We start from the raw sequence: 17,273 nt of genomic DNA, 5'->3' as shown, positions 1-17,273 counted from the left end.
TGGCGGGGGGGGATAGCGGAGTTATTATTTCAATCAATATAATAATTGTTTTAGGAATAATAGTTAACGAACTCTAAATTGTACGTGGCTTAACAAACGTAATCGTTGTCAAGCCAACTTGTCGCGTCATCACGCCCATTGAATTGACAGTTGCCACATCGAGATCCACATCCACATCCAATCGAATTTTCAACATTGAAAATGGCGGATTAAACCTCTGATGCATCCACTGGAAACTCTTTGGATGCCATTGAAAACAATAATGTCTTATCCCACTACTCTTTAAACATATGCTTTTCCACAAAAAATTATAAGAATAATTCTGAAATGGAATTGGGCACTCAAATCTTGGCTGATGATGCTAAAGGAATGAGTAATAAAGCAAAAATTATTTGTTTGGTCAAATCTATGCCAACAAGCCCAAAAAATTCAGTTGCTACCAGGGGGTAAAACATCAAAAATCGTCATTAAGGTGATCTAAAGGGTGTCGAAGAAGTGACTGAGCGTAACACTCAGAAAACAAAACAAGTAATCAAACCCAAAATAAAGGCAGTTGATCGAATAACAAAAATTAATTGTGGTGGGCACATGTAAAAAATCAGCATACGTTTACTTCTAATTTATGTTGATGTATGTCTACGTAATCCAGTTGAAAATACTCCAAGTCCAGTAATGTCATTAACTGACTATTATGTGATACTGTGTCTTAGAGAAAACTGAGTCTCAAGTCTCTAGTCCACAAGGATTCATGGAATCTGATTTAGATATTGGAGAAAATTTTATCTTGTGCAAAATGAAACCCCTACTTCACAAATATGCAACAAAAGACTGGCTGTTGGCCTTGATACATAGGGGAAGTGGAAGATCCCAAATTTCACTAGGATGTGTTAGAAAAACACGCGAAGAACTTACGTAATTACATTTTCCAGCAGGAAAGCAAAGTTGGTTTCCAGGTAAATTTCCATTTGGAAATTTCATTATTCAGAATTTCATTAATTTATCTCTTTTTTCGAGAATATCTGTCAAAAGATATCTGCTTATTTGGGAAGTAAACGTCGTGAAAACCGATTTTACAAAAGTGCTACAGAGGGTCGTCCCTCGCAACACCAAGATATTAAGGTTAATGCCGATGGCCATGGAAGAAGAACGACAGTAGCTGATGAACAATGTAATAATATACTGCCATAGGTAGTGCATGTTACTCACTTTTTTCTGGATTTTTTAGTGGATTAAGTTTCTTACGAAGAAAATGTGAACAAAATGATGGAGTTTATCACTTTTTTAAATCGGGAAATCGGAAACTTTTGGTGGCCGTCGTAAACAATTCGCAGAATGTGTTCTTTTTACAGTTGTCCAGGACATTGTTAAAAGTGTGTGTCCCCTGCTTCGGTTTCAGCCATTTGTAAGTAGGCAAACAAATTGGCACTTGATTTATTTTGATTGATTCATTCTCAACATCTGGAAGTATTTTCTTCTTCCACGGAGGTCCGGTATCGTGGTCAAGTAAGAAGCAAACCTGCACGGCTTTGTCCACGACCGAAGCTGAATACATTGCTGCATGCGAGGCTACGAAGACTGCTGTATGGCTTAGCTGCCTCCTCCAAGATTTCTCTGGAACGGAACAACGAAAGGTCCCAATGTTCTGTGATAACGAAAGCGCCGTTCGGCTGGCGTACAATGCTGAATTTCACCAGAGAACAAAGCACGTGCTGGTTCGATACCACTATATTCGACAACAAGTTGCAGAAGGAAAAATTGAAGTCAAGTACATTTCTACTAATGATCAACTGGCAGATATCTTTACTAAAGCACTTCCAAGTCCAAAATTTATAACTATGCGAAAAAGAATTGGTGTTGGAAAAAGATCTGACTAAAAATCTTATGTCCATGTTTATGTTTTGTGTAATGTTATGTTTGTTAATTTTTTTTGATGAATGAGGGTTATTGGTTTGAGGGAGAGTGTTGAGTTTTATTTTCTATAAATCAAACCAAATAAACATTCGCGCCGACGGAGATGCTGTTTAGCATCTCATGTCAAATAAACATGCGCGCTGACGGAGATACTGTTTAGTATCTCATGTCAGTCTTCGTTGACTTTCATTCGTCTGCTGTTCGGGTTCTCTGTGTTCAACTGTCATCTGGTAAAGAGGTAAAGTCTATTGCTAGTAAAATAATTGTAAGAAATTATCTTGTGTGAATTATTGCACTGTATTGCTTGCTATATGTCCCAGCAGTGAAAACCTCCCAGGTTACAATACAGTATTGGATTAATGAGACTAACTCTTTCTGTGTACTTGTTTATTTAATCTCAACAGGTTATGGGCCCAGGATATTCACGTGTTATTTAAGAATATTCATTCATCATGGCCGAAAGTCCCGATAGACGACGTGACTATGTCAAATTCAATGTAATCAACTTTCCCCAATGGAAATTTGCTGTCATGCTTAAGCTGAAGAAGAAAAAGCTTGACGGAATAGTGCTTGGGACTGAAACAAGACCAGTTGAGGTAACAAAATTCATTCCAATAATTAGACAACTTGAAACTTTAGATTGTTCCTGTATTGACTAAGTTGTCTCACACACATGTGTCACACTCGTAGAAATTCTGTATAGCCTGAATGTGTCATCGAACAATGATTCATATTTGTAACAAAGTATTAGTCAAATATTTCAACGAGTGAGACACAAGTGATTGATTCAAAATGAACTGAAAAATGTGAAATTGACTGTTGAGTGCAACAGGTAACTCATTGTTGGCTGTGTCATGAGTGACAGTGACTGTTCGGTAACAGGTAACTTATGCGACATATTGACTGTGATTTGAGTATCACAGGTAACATATTGAATATGTCTGTTGATTGAATATTGAGAATACCGCAAGTAACTTACCGATTGCGATGATTGAGTAGCACAGGTAACTTAATAGCTGACTGTGAAAACGAGTGAATTATTTCAATCTATTCCTGATGATAGAATTTGAAACAGTACTGTGTTGTGGATATCATTTTGACATATATTCAGAGAGTTCTATTTTTGAATCACAACAACAGGTGCCTGAAGAGAGAGATGGAGTAAATGTGGTGACTAATCAGAATGCAATTGACTCATGGAACGAAAGAGACGTGGATGCCTGTTCCATCATATTTTACAACATTGAGCCAACGTATCAAACCTCCATCGAAGGATCTGCTACTGCTCATGAAATGTGGAATAGGTTGATACTGCAATATGCCCAAGTAGCTGTGGCCAACTCTGCCCATCTTCTTGGAAAGTTCCATCAATATCGAATGGATCCTGGTAAATAATTATTGAAGGAACTCGTTTAGACACGAAATGTGAATGATTGAATAATGTTTGAAATTTTCTTTATTCACCAGATCATTCAGTCATGGCTCACATAAACAGACTCAGATTGATGGCTGACGAACTAAAGAGTGTCAATTCCCCAATATCTGAAGAAACTCTAATTGTGAGAATTCTTCAAACACTACCACCCAGTTATCGATCCTTTTTGTCGGCCTGGGATAGTGTTCCACGAGCTGATCAAACTATCGCTAACCTAACGGGGAGACTCGTAACGGAAGAACTCAGAGCCAAAACCCATGGTGTAGCAGATCCTGCTGATGTTGCCTTCTTTGCCTCACATCCATCAAGAATCCAGCAACAACAAATGATACAACAACATCACTCAGAAGCTAATCCTGCTCGGAGCCGAGGTTGTATTCTTTTATCAACAGTACAGTTCGCTAAGTAAGTGGAACTAAAATCATATTTCTGCAACTTATAGGCTCAAAAGGTGACTACTACAACCGGGGAAATAAGCATAATTTCCGTGGCGAACAGTCAGGCTATCGCAACGATCACAATCAACGTAGCTACAGCCATCGCGGTGGACAACGTGGAAGAGGTGGAAGAGGCTGTTGGAGTTGCGGAATGACAAACCACAAATCCTACAACTGCAGAAACAAGAAAGATGAAGAAAGAAAAGATGCAAGAAATGATCAGTTTGACAAAAACCGCGACTACGACTCCAAAAACAACTCCTTTGCCGCTCTCTCTTCTCTCTGTTTTGTTGCACGAAAACCCATCGACTGGTATGCCGACTCTGGCGCGACGCATCATATGACTGATCAACGTTCCTTTTTCAGCTCATTTAAGGAAATCGACTGTGAAACTTGGAAGGTGAACGGCATCGGTGGTGCTCAGCTAAACGCGTTGGGAATCGGCACTATCCCAGTTCATTCCTATGTCCACGGAGAAAGAAAAAATGGCGAATTTCATGATGTCCTTTTTGTTCCTGGACTGGGAACGAATCTTTTCTCGATTGGAATTGCAACCGACTCCGGTATTGACGCGCACTTCATCAAGGACACTGTTGCATTTGTGAAGAATGGCACAGAGATAATGTCTGGCCAGAGAGTCGGCAAGTCACTGTATCATCTTAAAGTAATAGCCAAGAATTCCGACCAAGACAGCACTTATGCAGCCGCTGCCAGCACTACTCGTCCCATTCCAATCTGGCATCAACGTCTAGCCCATCTCAACTGCAAGACTATTTTGAAAATGGCAAGAAGTAATGCTGTCGTTGGACTCGATATCGACTTAAGCAATCTTGACTACCAACTATGTGAAGGATGTATATTCGGAAAGATGAGCAGGTCTCCTTTTCCTACCAGCTCCACTCAAGCAGAACATGTAGGTCACATCATCCACTCGGACATCGGAATCGTTCCTGTTCCGACTCCTAATGGCGAACGCTACTATTCAATTTTTAAAGACGACTATAGCAACTGGACATCGATGGCGCTTATGAAAAAGAAATCCGATGCAGCTGACTTTTTCATTAGATTTGTTGCGTTTGTAAAAACTGCAACGGGAAAAACGGTGAAAATTTTAAGGACGGACGGCGGTAAAGAGTATGACAATGGTTACCTTAACAACTTCCTGGCCACCTCCGGAATCGTTCACCAAACAAGCAACTCCTACACTCCTCAACAGAATGGTGTCTCTGAAAGAATGAACCGGACAGCAATGGAGTCAACCCGAAGCAGCTTACACATGAGAAGCAACAGACTTACAAATCTGTTTAAGAAAGCCGACAACTCAATTCTGGAGCTGTGGGGATAATTTTTGAAAAGCGCTATTTACGTACTGAACCGCACTCTGTCTAGTTCTGCCACGTCTAATTCATCCACCAAGACACCTCATGAATTGTTCTACAAGAAGAAACCAAACATCGAGAATCTTCGCGTAATTGGCTGCAGGGCCTATGTCCATGTTCCCGATTGTAAAAGAAAGAAGCTGGACTCGAAGGCAACTCCATGTTGGCTGGTAGGGTATGGTGAAGAAACGAAGGGATGGAGACTATGGGACCCCGTCTCTAGAAAAATTATCCTAAGCCGGGACGTGACATTTGATGAGAATCTGCTGATTAGTGACTTCAAAGACGACTCCAATCACAACGCATCGAACCAGTCCTACAGTACTATATTTGATCCATTCTTGCTGGCAACTGGAATACTTGGCCTGGTATATCATGTTTTTATTTCTTAGATCGTGCATGTGATAAACAGTATTCGTATTTTTTCCCAATGTGTCAAATTAGGACCCTGATACACCACTTGAGGATGAAACGACGGGTCCCGATATGATTAATCTGGTTGAAGAGCAGCATGACGTCGACATTCAACACGAGGAAGATCAGCCAATGAACGTCTTGGAACCAGCAGATGAACCACCTAACCTTGATATGGAAATCGGTGATGATCATCAAGTGGTAGAGGTTGAAAACCTTCCACTCCCTCAAAATGCTCAACGTGGACTCGAGGATAATGCTCTACTTCCTGAAGTTATTGAACCTCTTGACCAACATGATACTGAACAGGAAAATGCTTTGCGAAGATCAGACCGCACTCCAAAGTACAGTGCGAGATATCAAGAGTTCCGACGATCACTCGGGTTGACAACACTAATCGGTAAATTGAACGTCAAACTAAATATCTGTAGGAAAGTGAACTAATCTGTAATTTATGACATTTTACCTAGATCATTTCAAAATTAAGCATGCCACTGCTTTGTTCACCGAGTCTTTTGAACCACAGAGCTACAAGGAAGCTCTTGAATCTGAACATGTAGACAAATGGATGGCGGCATTTAAAGAAGAATATGATTCGTTGATTGCAAACAAGACTTGGGAAATTGTTCCTCTTCCTCCCGGCAGTACCGCAATCAATTGCAAGTGGATTGGGAAAGTTAAACCAGCTTACGACAGAATTCCTGAACGCTACAAAGGAAGACTTGTGGCTATTGGTTCGAGACAAAAATATGGCGTTGACTACGATGACGTTTTTGCTCCGGTTCCACATCAAGAAGCCGTCAAAGCCGCATTTGCTGAAATAGCATCCCTTGATCTTGAAATCATACAGTTTGACATCAAGACTGCCTTTTTGTATGCAAAACTCGACAAGACTATCTACATGAAACAACCCGAAGGATTTGTTGTTCCGGGAAAAGAGGATCACGTATGTTTACTCGTCAAATCTCTCTACGGACTCAAACAAGCTCCCCGATTGTGGCACCACAGACTCGACGAAGTTTTGATCAAATTTGGACTTAAAAACTGTGCGGCTGATCGATGCATCTATATTCGACGCACCCCAGATGAAACGACTATCGTAATAGCTCACGTGGACGACGGCATTGCAGCAAGCAGCAAGAGGAGCGTCCTCGTTGACATCGGGACACATCTTGGCGCTGAATTTATAATGCACACTGTTCCACCCACTCGCTACATTGGCCTTAATATTTCGCGTGATCGACCAAATAAGAGAATCTTTGTATCCCAGTCTCACATGATTGAAAAACTGTCTAGCCGATTCGGAATGTCTAATCTAGCTCCAAAATCCATTCCGGCAGATCCATCAATCCGTCTTATTGCGAACAAGTCTCCGAAGAGCGAGGGAGAGAAGACCACTTCACCTTACCCGTACAGAGAAGCGGTTGGCGCTCTTCTATACCTTGCTCTAATGACCCGTCCGGACATTTCCTACGCAGTAGGCCAAGTATCCAAATATTGTCAAAACCCCAACGAATCTCATTGGAATGCCGTTACTCAAATATTTGCTTATTTAAACGGAACTATGGATTTTGGCATCTGGCTTGGTGGAGAGCGGACGGGACTAATTGGTTACACCGATGCTGATTACGCCGGCGACAAAAATGATTATCGATCAACATCTGGAAGTATTTTCTTCTTCCACGGAGGTCCGGTATCGTGGTCAAGTAAGAAGCAAACCTGCACGGCTTTGTCCACGACCGAAGCTGAATACATTGCTGCATGCGAGGCTACGAAGACTGCTGTATGGCTTAGCTGCCTCCTCCAAGATTTCTCTGGAACGGAACAACGAAAGGTCCCAATGTTCTGTGATAACGAAAGCGCCGTTCGGCTGGCGTACAATGCTGAATTTCACCAGAGAACAAAGCACGTGCTGGTTCGATACCACTATATTCGACAACAAGTTGCAGAAGGAAAAATTGAAGTCAAGTACATTTCTACTAATGATCAACTGGCAGATATCTTTACTAAAGCACTTCCAAGTCCAAAATTTATAACTATGCGAAAAAGAATTGGTGTTGGAAAAAGATCTGACTAAAAATCTTATGTCCATGTTTATGTTTTGTGTAATGTTATGTTTGTTAATTTCTTTTGATGAATGAGGGTTATTGGTTTGAGGGAGAGTGTTGAGTTTTATTTTCTATAAATCAAACCAAATAAACATTCGCGCCGACGGAGATGCTGTTTAGCATCTCATGTCAAATAAACATGCGCGCTGACGGAGATACTGTTTAGTATCTCATGTCAGTCTTCGTTGACTTTCATTCGTCTGCTGTTCGGGTTCTCTGTGTTCAACTGTCATCTGGTAAAGAGGTAAAGTCTATTGCTAGTAAAATAATTGTAAGAAATTATCTTGTGTGAATTATTGCACTGTATTGCTTGCTATATGTCCCAGCAGTGAAAACCTCCCAGGTTACAATACAGTATTGGATTAATGAGACTAACTCTTTCTGTGTACTTGTTTATTTAATCTCAACAGATAACGGGAAGAAATCTTTAGCTAAAATTGTCTAGAGTTGTTGTCTTTACTAATCATACAGGGTATAAGAAAAAAGAATGCAAATCTTTATTTCCTTGATTGCAGAGTAGTAAGTTGTGGTGTTATCGTTTTCTATAGTGGTTCAAGATTGCCATCTTGGACAGGCGTTTTCCACCTATAGTGCAACCACAACTACAAAGTATTGGCATTTTTGGGTTCTTTCATAAAGAATATTTATAATTTTCAAATCTTTGACTGGGAATATGAAAATGATATAATTTTCATGTCATGTAAATAAGATATTTTCTATACTATACCTACCGAAAGTCTTTGGAAGCGCGAGAGAACCCTATGCAATAACAATGTTTTTGCAGTCCTCTCCGTGCTATATTTTTCAACAAACGATTGGATATCCATTTTGGTCATCCATCTTACGTAAAATCTCCCTCTTGATGTTACTAGTTTCTACGTTAACATGTCACGTCTGTGGGATATTCATTGTGGACGTAATCTGAGGGGTCGAATGCTGCTGAACCTCTGACTTGACTAAGTGTGAAACTTGACTTTCGGTGACTTGAGTCAAGTGCAAGTGAATTCAAGTTTTCTTTCGGAAACCCAAATTTTTCAGCTCAAGTTTAAGTCTCGTTTTGAACCAAAAAATGTAAGATACTTGACTCGACTTTCAATAAGTTTTTTAGCCGACTTGATTTAGGTAAATACTTTATCTAAGTTGTAGGCTCTTAACCGATGCGAAAACGACACCTGCTACTTTCGACACTGGCTACCCCGACACTGGCTACCCCACACTGGGTACCCATACGGCCGACACTGGCTACCCCGACACTGGCTACCCGAGACTGGCTATTTGCTACCCCTGGAACACGGTACTTACAGAATACTCCCCTGGCCTTGTGTGTTGTGCCTGGCTGATTATTGACTGTAACAAACAGTCTAAGACTTTTGGCATATGTCTGCCTTTTGTGATATATGCATCTTTCATACAATAGCCTATGCTTTAAATCTCTTATATAGAATAAATTTTTTGATAGTAGCGTAGAATTTAGTTTAAGAGGGATGCCCACGGTATTAAAAACCAGTGTTCTCGTCGGATTCGAACCTTGACCATTTCAAACTATAAACAAACTTTAATTCAGTTATACAAGGTGCTATCCATTACACCTCAGATATTGTATTGATAGCTGTTTTTATTGTTGCACAACAGTAATTGTAACTGCACAACCAAAGGTAGATGGCGCTGGTGACTGTCCCGCATTCGGATCTTTGTCCCATATTTTTATCGGTGTCCTGACTTAGGAAGGTGTTCGGCCTATACCATAGCATGAGAAACGGCAATAGCCAAAAAAGTTTCCCGAATTAGGAACAATGCCCTACATGTTACATGAAACCTAAAAATACTTTGATAGGTGAAAGGGAAACGATAAAACAAGTTACCAATGTGAGAAGATTATGCAACAGATTGATGTGATCTTTATTGCCAATTTTCGTGGTTTGCCCCTTTTTTTGGGACCTGGTTCTGCTAAATCTTTATTGCAGATAAAGCAAACCCAATATGCTAGGCAGAGGAGAAAGCTGTTGTAAGTTGTCACCTCCTAAAGCAACATGACCAGTCATTTTTTATTTAAGCAAATAAATATGTTTTGTTCACAAACCTGTAAATTGTAAATTTTCCTGTGGGAGATCTTGAAAAGAAACTTGTGTAGGATTGGGTAATATTTCACCATGTCCATCACTTGGGACCTCTGAGGGCTCTGCAAAATTGCAAATCTCGTCTGTTGATTCATAAACATCATTCTTATCTGAAGAATTGATTTTTATCCTTTGCGTGAAGCTTTCACTTTCGGAGTAGATCCAACTATTCAATATTTCATAAGATAAAGTATTATATTTAACTGGTAAATTGGATAAATGAAATAAAATAAGATGAAATAAATAAGAGATGGTGATGAATATTTTTTTCTGGATCAAACCGACATTGACAGCATTTTTGTAGCGAAGGATATGCAGTTGGTCCCTATGCTCAATTATGTCCTGATTCATGAACAGCTATCTGTATAATCCGCGTTGTATAATTGCTGGTGAAACCGGCAAGTCTTTCCATTAAATAAAAAAAAAAAAAATTGCTTTTACTTTTGAAGTTTCATGAAATTCCCTTTTCTTAACACAGGCTTTTATCAAATGGAACACGAAATTTCTTTTATTATGTTCGTAACACACCAAGAAATTTTTTTTGTAGAAAGTCGTACACAAGAAGGTACTGCGTGTTTTCCATTGCCACCACATCGCACTTGTTCGCACTGGGCCAAACGAGGTACAATGAATTTCACCAAGTCATCAACGATTTTGCTTGTGGTCCATGATTGAGGAAATATTCTTCTGAAGAAAAAGAATAAAGTTCACTTTCTAGATTTCAGCCTTCACCAGGATATTTCAAACCACCTCTGTCTGAAGAAAAAGGTCACTTTGCAAAGATCAAGGTTAAATTCATATTGATAACGAATAATTACCAAGATTCTTATAATATTGCAGACTATGCAGAAATGGTGATGTTGACAATTTAAAACTTAAATAGTACATAACCAGTAATGTGAATTGGGATTGCTGGATAGGAAAACCTTAGTAAAAGGGAATATGGTCTAATTTTACAAAATAGTTTGTTAGATTTAACGAAATTCAGATATTTACAAACCTGTGGAAGAATTTAAGCTTCCCAATAAATATAAATTAACTGCATTCTTTTTATTCAAGATTTCTCTATCCCTTAATTTCGTGCATTTAGGTTTTCTTTGTTCATTATTAGGGCATTTCCTTTCTTTAGAACAGTCTCGGTTGCAAAGGCCTATTACAACTAATGGTCAATCGAGTTATATTAATTCTTTCAATCGCACTCATGCAGTGACCGGATAGCGGGATGACCATTGCTACCACAGTAATTCCGTACGGAAACATAAAAACATTCGAAGTTATCCGTGGAGAAACGTCTTGTGAGAACGAACTGAAGTCCACCATGTAGAAGAAACTTTATACCGTTTGCTGCAGAGCGGGAAGTCTTTGCTTCTAGTGTTTCTTTAGTAAAACATTCCATAGCATTTTTCTTTTGTTTATTCCACTTATGCCGGATATCCGGTATTTTCTAAAATGGTTGCTTGGGCTTCCCTCTGCCAAAAATGCTGACTGAGGTTGCAGATGTCGTGGTAGTTGTATCATTTTCAAAATAATTCAAGGAAATTTACGAGTGGTTCTACTTACTCAAAAACTCAATTCCTTGAAAACATGCATACTTCGCAATGCTGGAACAATCTCCGGTCTGAAAATATCCCTCGCATATGCAACTTTCATACTATCAAAATTTGTCGGATCAACATGTCTTCTGGTGAAGTCTACATAAAGAAATCCATCATTCATTGTGTTCGCAAACAGTACCTATATCAAGAAAAATAAATTAACTCCCCATTCCATTTCAGGAGGCGGTATATCATCTGGTTTCTGAAATTTTTAAGAATGCGTCTGTGATCAAATGATACACACTAAAATCTAGTGGGATCCACCGGATTGGTGACTTTATAGTCTCGTCAATCTGTTGCTCTTCTCAAAAGCTTAAACAGTTTTACATTGACTTTTGCGTTATCTCCAACAATTCTGTAAACTTTAAATCCATTTTCTTTCAAGTTTTATAACGTGAATTGACAGGAAAAACTTATGATGTCTTCCGGTTAGTCTCGCCACTTGTCAACAGCCAACCAGAGCGGAAAATATCTTCGTTCAACCGGTTACGAAGAAGTTCAGAAGACTGTTCGCTAGAACGGGTGGTCCACCAGGATTCACTGCAAAGTCGTCGTGGGTGAATGCTGCATTTTTCTTAATGTTTCCTCCATCTTCATCTCTTTCGTGACCTACGATCTTCGTGACCCAGTTTCTTCCGGTTCCTCGTCGTTATCATCTATTTCTTCTTCGCATTCTTTGTTGGTTGAGGTGTTTGTAATCTTCATTCATAGAGACGTCACCAAAGTCGACTTCACCCACAAACTGCTGTCTTGATTGTATCCAGAGAAAAATTGATTTAAAGGCCATTAAATCAACCTCAAAGATAATTCTTTTTTCTTGATCTGTTAGTTCATCCGCAATCAATTTTAGTCATGCCAAGTTGACGTTTGTTATTCTGACTGCGCTCTTGGTTGTTCCGGTCTAGCTTATAATTGTGTTTTTGCAGGGAAAGGAAAGTAGGTTATGCCCTCTGATAAACCTGAGTTGGACTTCTTCCTTGGTCCAGTTGACAGCGTTACGTAAAGTAAATGTCATATTTGAGGGTAACCTATTCGCTTGGTTTTTTTGTTACATTTAATTTTTTTAAATGTAATGTTGTGTTACACAACCAGTGCACCGTCGTTTCTTACATTGAAGTGACATCTAGATAACCTGTCTACTATAGGGTGCGTTTTTCATGAAAGAAATTCCCTAACTTATTTCAGACAAGATGAAACACTGACCACTTAATTTTCTCCAAACTAAAAAACATTTTCAGATAACCAACTTTATCAGAGTCCCCATTTTTTCAGGGTCCAAAACTGTCCTAGAGTTTTTAACAAGTTTTTTTTTTCGTATATAAATAACACGTAAGAAAATCTAGATTTTACATCGTTCTATGTTTATCTAATTGACATAACAACGAATATATTGTAGAAAATATTTCTTACGTAAAAAATGCACTGAAATCTAATTAAAACAGTACCAGCAACTGTAATGTACTATTTCCATTCATAGTACAAAGCGTTTACATCTATAATATGTTAACGAAAAACGCAATGTTTATCGAAGTAACACGAAAAACAGTCAGTGAGATATAAAGGTGCCGACAGGGGAATATATTCATTGACAATATCTTGATGGTTTCGGGGTTTTATTGAAATTTAGAAGCTAAATAAATAATAAATTGCTTTAATTTAATTTAGGAGTCTCAAATTGTCTATTTGGCTCAATAAAAATGTTTTTTTTTTCATGTCCTTCAGAATTTTTTTCGTTTTCTGCTTAAAAACTTCTATTAATGATTATAAAGCTGATTTCGTACGCTTTTCAGAATTATAGACATTGATCGTTTTTAATCCAACAACATGTTTCAATTTGTTATTCAACTCTTTTTAAAAACTCTGCACTCTATGATGAAGTTTTTTCACAACCGTTAGGTTATGGAGTAATGGATCCTTGGGAAGCTTTTTTTTTGGAAAACTTCAATGTATTTTTCTTCGATTGAGGATCGGGGATTTCTTCAGATTGATTGGAAATTTCAACTTTCTTATATCTTTCAATTTGCAACAAATAACAAAAATTCAGTAAGTCATCGTTCGAAAAACCAGCAACTCTGTTTGAAATTTTATAGTTCAAATATCGCATTAGGTATCATATCCAAATCATCTAATTAACGTGAAACACCTTAATGGTGAAATTTAGTATAATCGAGAAAGCACCGAGAACATTGAAAACTGATTAGTTTATTAAGAACTGTAACTGATTGTTCAAAAGAAACAACTTTTTCTTCGAATAACGCATGTAGCAGCAATAGTACTGAAGTTCGCCGTGGGTTGAACAGTGGAATCGGTCCAATCAGAAATCTGTTCAGTTGCAGCATGAAAATGGAATTGCTTAGTTGTAATAGTTGATTGGATATTCACTGTTGAAACTGGTCGCATCTGATAATCAATGTAGATAGATCTTTTGGCTGAAAGAAAAAACAAAAGAGTTAATACTGTGATGCTTTCTTAGGTTCATGTTGTTAAGATTCAATTCAATAGACAAAGCTTAACAGCCACAAAATACCTGAGATGACTGCATTTTTTGAGGACCAGAGAACAAGAACAAGTATACAAGATGAGATAAGACAGAGAGACAGGATAGACGACGTTGAAATGTTATAGAACGACAAAGAGACGATCTTGGTGAGTAGACGAAAGAGAGGTTGGTTTGCATGAATGACGCTAGATGTCATGAAACTTTACACATGTTTCTTGTAGTAACTGCATATGGTGGACAGACGCTGTAATGTCCCCAGCATATTAAAAATAAAGTATATGTAACACTCAAACAATCTTATCTGGTCAGTTAAGTTCTGGCACGAAATATCTGTAAGATTGTTGTGTTATTTTAGTGTAGGGATGAGCTATTGCTTCAAAACGACTATCACTATTTATATTTTGCAATACAGAAAATGCAGTAGTTATAATATGAATGACATGTAATAAAAGTTAAAGGCTTACAGAGCATTTTCGTTGCAGCAAATTTCCACGAAAGGTAAGAGGCTGCTTCTGTTGAGATATTGTTGTCGAGAACCAATTTTTAGTTTATTTTTAGATGTTTTTTTAATATTCATACCACTGGATTCATACCACTGGTGTATTTCTATTGTAAATAAAAAAAAAACTGGTTTCACGCTAAGAAACGAACGCAACGTTCCTTTTAGCCGATTTCTAATTTAGTTAAACTAATCTGTACATACACCATGGAACGTCCGAAATTTGAGAACATAGGAATTTGAACGTTTGGATACGCTACCAATGAAGAATGAGTCCTCACAAGATGCCAAGGTTATGAATTATGTTTAACACTAAATTTATTGGGTATATAAGGCCCAACAGTTAAAGTAGTCCATATACCTGCATAAATATCGGTTGGGACAGCTGAAAGACGAGTTCCAAAACAACGTTAGTTCCATTTGTTTGGCTGGCATTCATTGAATGGAATTCAATTCATCCTTCCATTGTATAACAGTTTTAACCTGCTGGATCAAACGAGAAATCTTGACCAAAAAAAAGAAAGCATTCGAAAGCTGGCTGAAATTAAGGGTCGCCATAAAGAAATGAAACCGAAAATGACAGCAGACGTTGCGACAGCAATGAGGAATTCCATCATCATCTCATCGAACATCCGATCCCTTCAGCAGATACATTACATTTTTTTTAGTAAGGCCAACACTAATAAAATGTTGCAGAAACATTGTGGGGCTTCCATAGGGTAGAGGTTATCACATCGGCTTCACACGCTGAAGGTCCTCAGTTCGATCCTGAGTGGAAGCATCCCTATAACGTTAGGAAAAAGTAATCGTAAGAGAAAATGGAATGGAAATAATAACTTGTAATGTATCTTATCTAGACGACAACTAGACTAGAACAAGAAGACATCTGGAAACTACACACAGACAACCAACCAATCATAGCAAAAGTTATCTCACGGTTCCTGGAAAGGAAAAAATGTCGTCATTAAGACTTGGTTCATTACATTGGAATAGAGCGCAATGTCAAGCCTAGCTAGCTCAGTCGGTAGAGCATGAGACTCTTAATCTCAGGGTCGGGGGTTCGAGCCCCCCGTTGGGTGTCATATATTTGCAAATAATTGCAGATGAAAGTTAGAAGTTGGGAGACGATCGTTAGAATTTTGTAATCATTTCAGAATAATTCTATAGTGGATTGTAGTTTCCATAGTGTAGTGGTTATCACGTCGGCCTAACACGCTGAAGGTCCTCAGTTCGATCCTGGGTGGAAACAGGACAATGTATTTTTTAGAAAGACTATCAAAGAAGCACATTTTGGTTTTTTAAAAAAGCCAAGTATCATGTTTCTTGTGAAAATTAAATCTACATTATGACAATGTGAAGATATTCGCAATGCTGTATCCGGAGGAAGTCAACAGAAAGGGGGAAATCAATGATGACTGTGGTTGTTGAAAAAGGTGCTATAACCCCGAAGAGACTTCTTCTGTAGCCAAACGTCAATGACTGTTGTTTTAGGGAAATGAGAAATGACTTGCGCTGGATGGGGAAGAATTCCATAAACACCGGAGGGGAATCTATATAGATTACACCTGAACCTGGAACAGTAGCTCCGGACAGAGGAAGAACATCATGAGCGTGCACCCTACACTGCAAATATTCAGTAGATTTAACAGTCATCAGTTAAAGAAGCCATATCGCGAGTGTGCGCTCTTCATTGGACGCTTTAGTTGGTTAAAGGAGTCATGAGACGAAGAAATTTATGCGCCTCTCGCACGCCAAAGTTATTTTGGCCGTGCTTGACTGAAATTAAAATTACAGATTGCTGAGGACGTCTCAAACCACTCAATTAAAAAGAAATAAAAAATTCCTTTTTTTACTGTACTTTTTTTGCTTTTTTGTTTTTTGTCCCGTCAGGAAAGTCCCGACCGGCACTTCAGTCACCGAAAAACGGCCAAATTTCCTAGCGACTGCCGTCCGCCGGGACAAAAAAATGTCCCGACAGTTACACACAGCAGCCACTTAGAAAAAATTTGTCCCGTCAGACGGCTCGCACTAAAAGTCTTAGGGGTTTCAGCGAGTAGAACGCGAAAGATGAAAACAGAAATGATCCGACACTTCGGAAATTCTTCGTCTTTTCTCTTTCTCATTTTTCTCGGCCAAAAACGGAATCAAAATGAATCAATTTGAAACGGCGGAAGGAATGGAGCTTGTCCACGAAGGAATAAACTATTGAACCGGACACTTCTGGTTCATTTTCGCTTATTCCAAACAGCTACATCCAACATCCGCTTCGAATCCATTTCTTTCGACCGTTCCTATTTCAGTTGATATCAATCCAGGCTTTCGCCCGTGCCGGTGACCGCTCTTTCAGATCCCCAAACTCATTAAAAAAACAAATTGATACAACATAAAATAGTTTATTTAAGCCATTCGTCTTCATCTAAAAGGACACCATCATTTACATGATTATCAAGCACGTCAAAATCAGAATCATCAGAGGAATCAGATGAAGGATAAATCCCCAAAGGATCCGTTTCGACGGTTTGGACTGTGATCTCTTCTTCAGGATCGACAGCAAGTACCGTTTCAGCAGCAGCCTTTGTTGGATCGAGTATCCGATCATCGTGAAATTCCAAAAAGCAGTTTCTTTTCTTGGACAGACAAAGAAAAATTTTGTACATACTGCACTGAGAGAATGGTCGAGATTCCTTCGTTTGACCATTGGGTCTTCTCTCGGCCGTGGCTTGGCACCATTCGCATCATCCTCTATTATCAACGAAAATAGGATGATGGATTCCGACCTGACTGTAGCGTATTTAATCTGGCACGCTCAGTCTATCTTTCCTTCTTTTGGCATCGGGCTCTGCCGAAAGTGGAATCTCTTTCATTAATCTTGCTTCTG

At 38.8% G+C, this 17,273-nt stretch overlaps 3 non-coding genes across 3 annotated transcripts; all 3 read left to right on the top strand.

Moving 5' to 3' along the window:
* The first annotated feature begins 15,103 nt into the window (after positions 1–15,103).
* On the top strand, positions 15,104–15,176 carry Trnav-cac. Its single transcript has one exon. It is a non-coding gene; the product is annotated as a tRNA-Val (tRNA).
* A 225-nt stretch (positions 15,177–15,401) lies between these two features.
* Positions 15,402–15,474, top strand: Trnak-cuu. The gene has a single exon. It is a non-coding gene; the product is annotated as a tRNA-Lys (tRNA).
* Positions 15,475–15,571: 97 nt separating this feature from the next.
* Trnav-aac lies at positions 15,572–15,644 on the top strand. Its single transcript has one exon. It is a non-coding gene; the product is annotated as a tRNA-Val (tRNA).
* The last annotated feature ends 1,629 nt before the right edge of the window (positions 15,645–17,273 follow it).

The sequence above is a fragment of the Daphnia pulicaria genome, chromosome 1 (assembly GCF_021234035.1).
Source record: "Daphnia pulicaria isolate SC F1-1A chromosome 1, SC_F0-13Bv2, whole genome shotgun sequence".
NCBI lineage: Eukaryota > Metazoa > Arthropoda > Branchiopoda > Diplostraca > Daphniidae > Daphnia > Daphnia pulicaria.
This window is presented reverse-complemented; position numbering and strand designations above follow the sequence as displayed.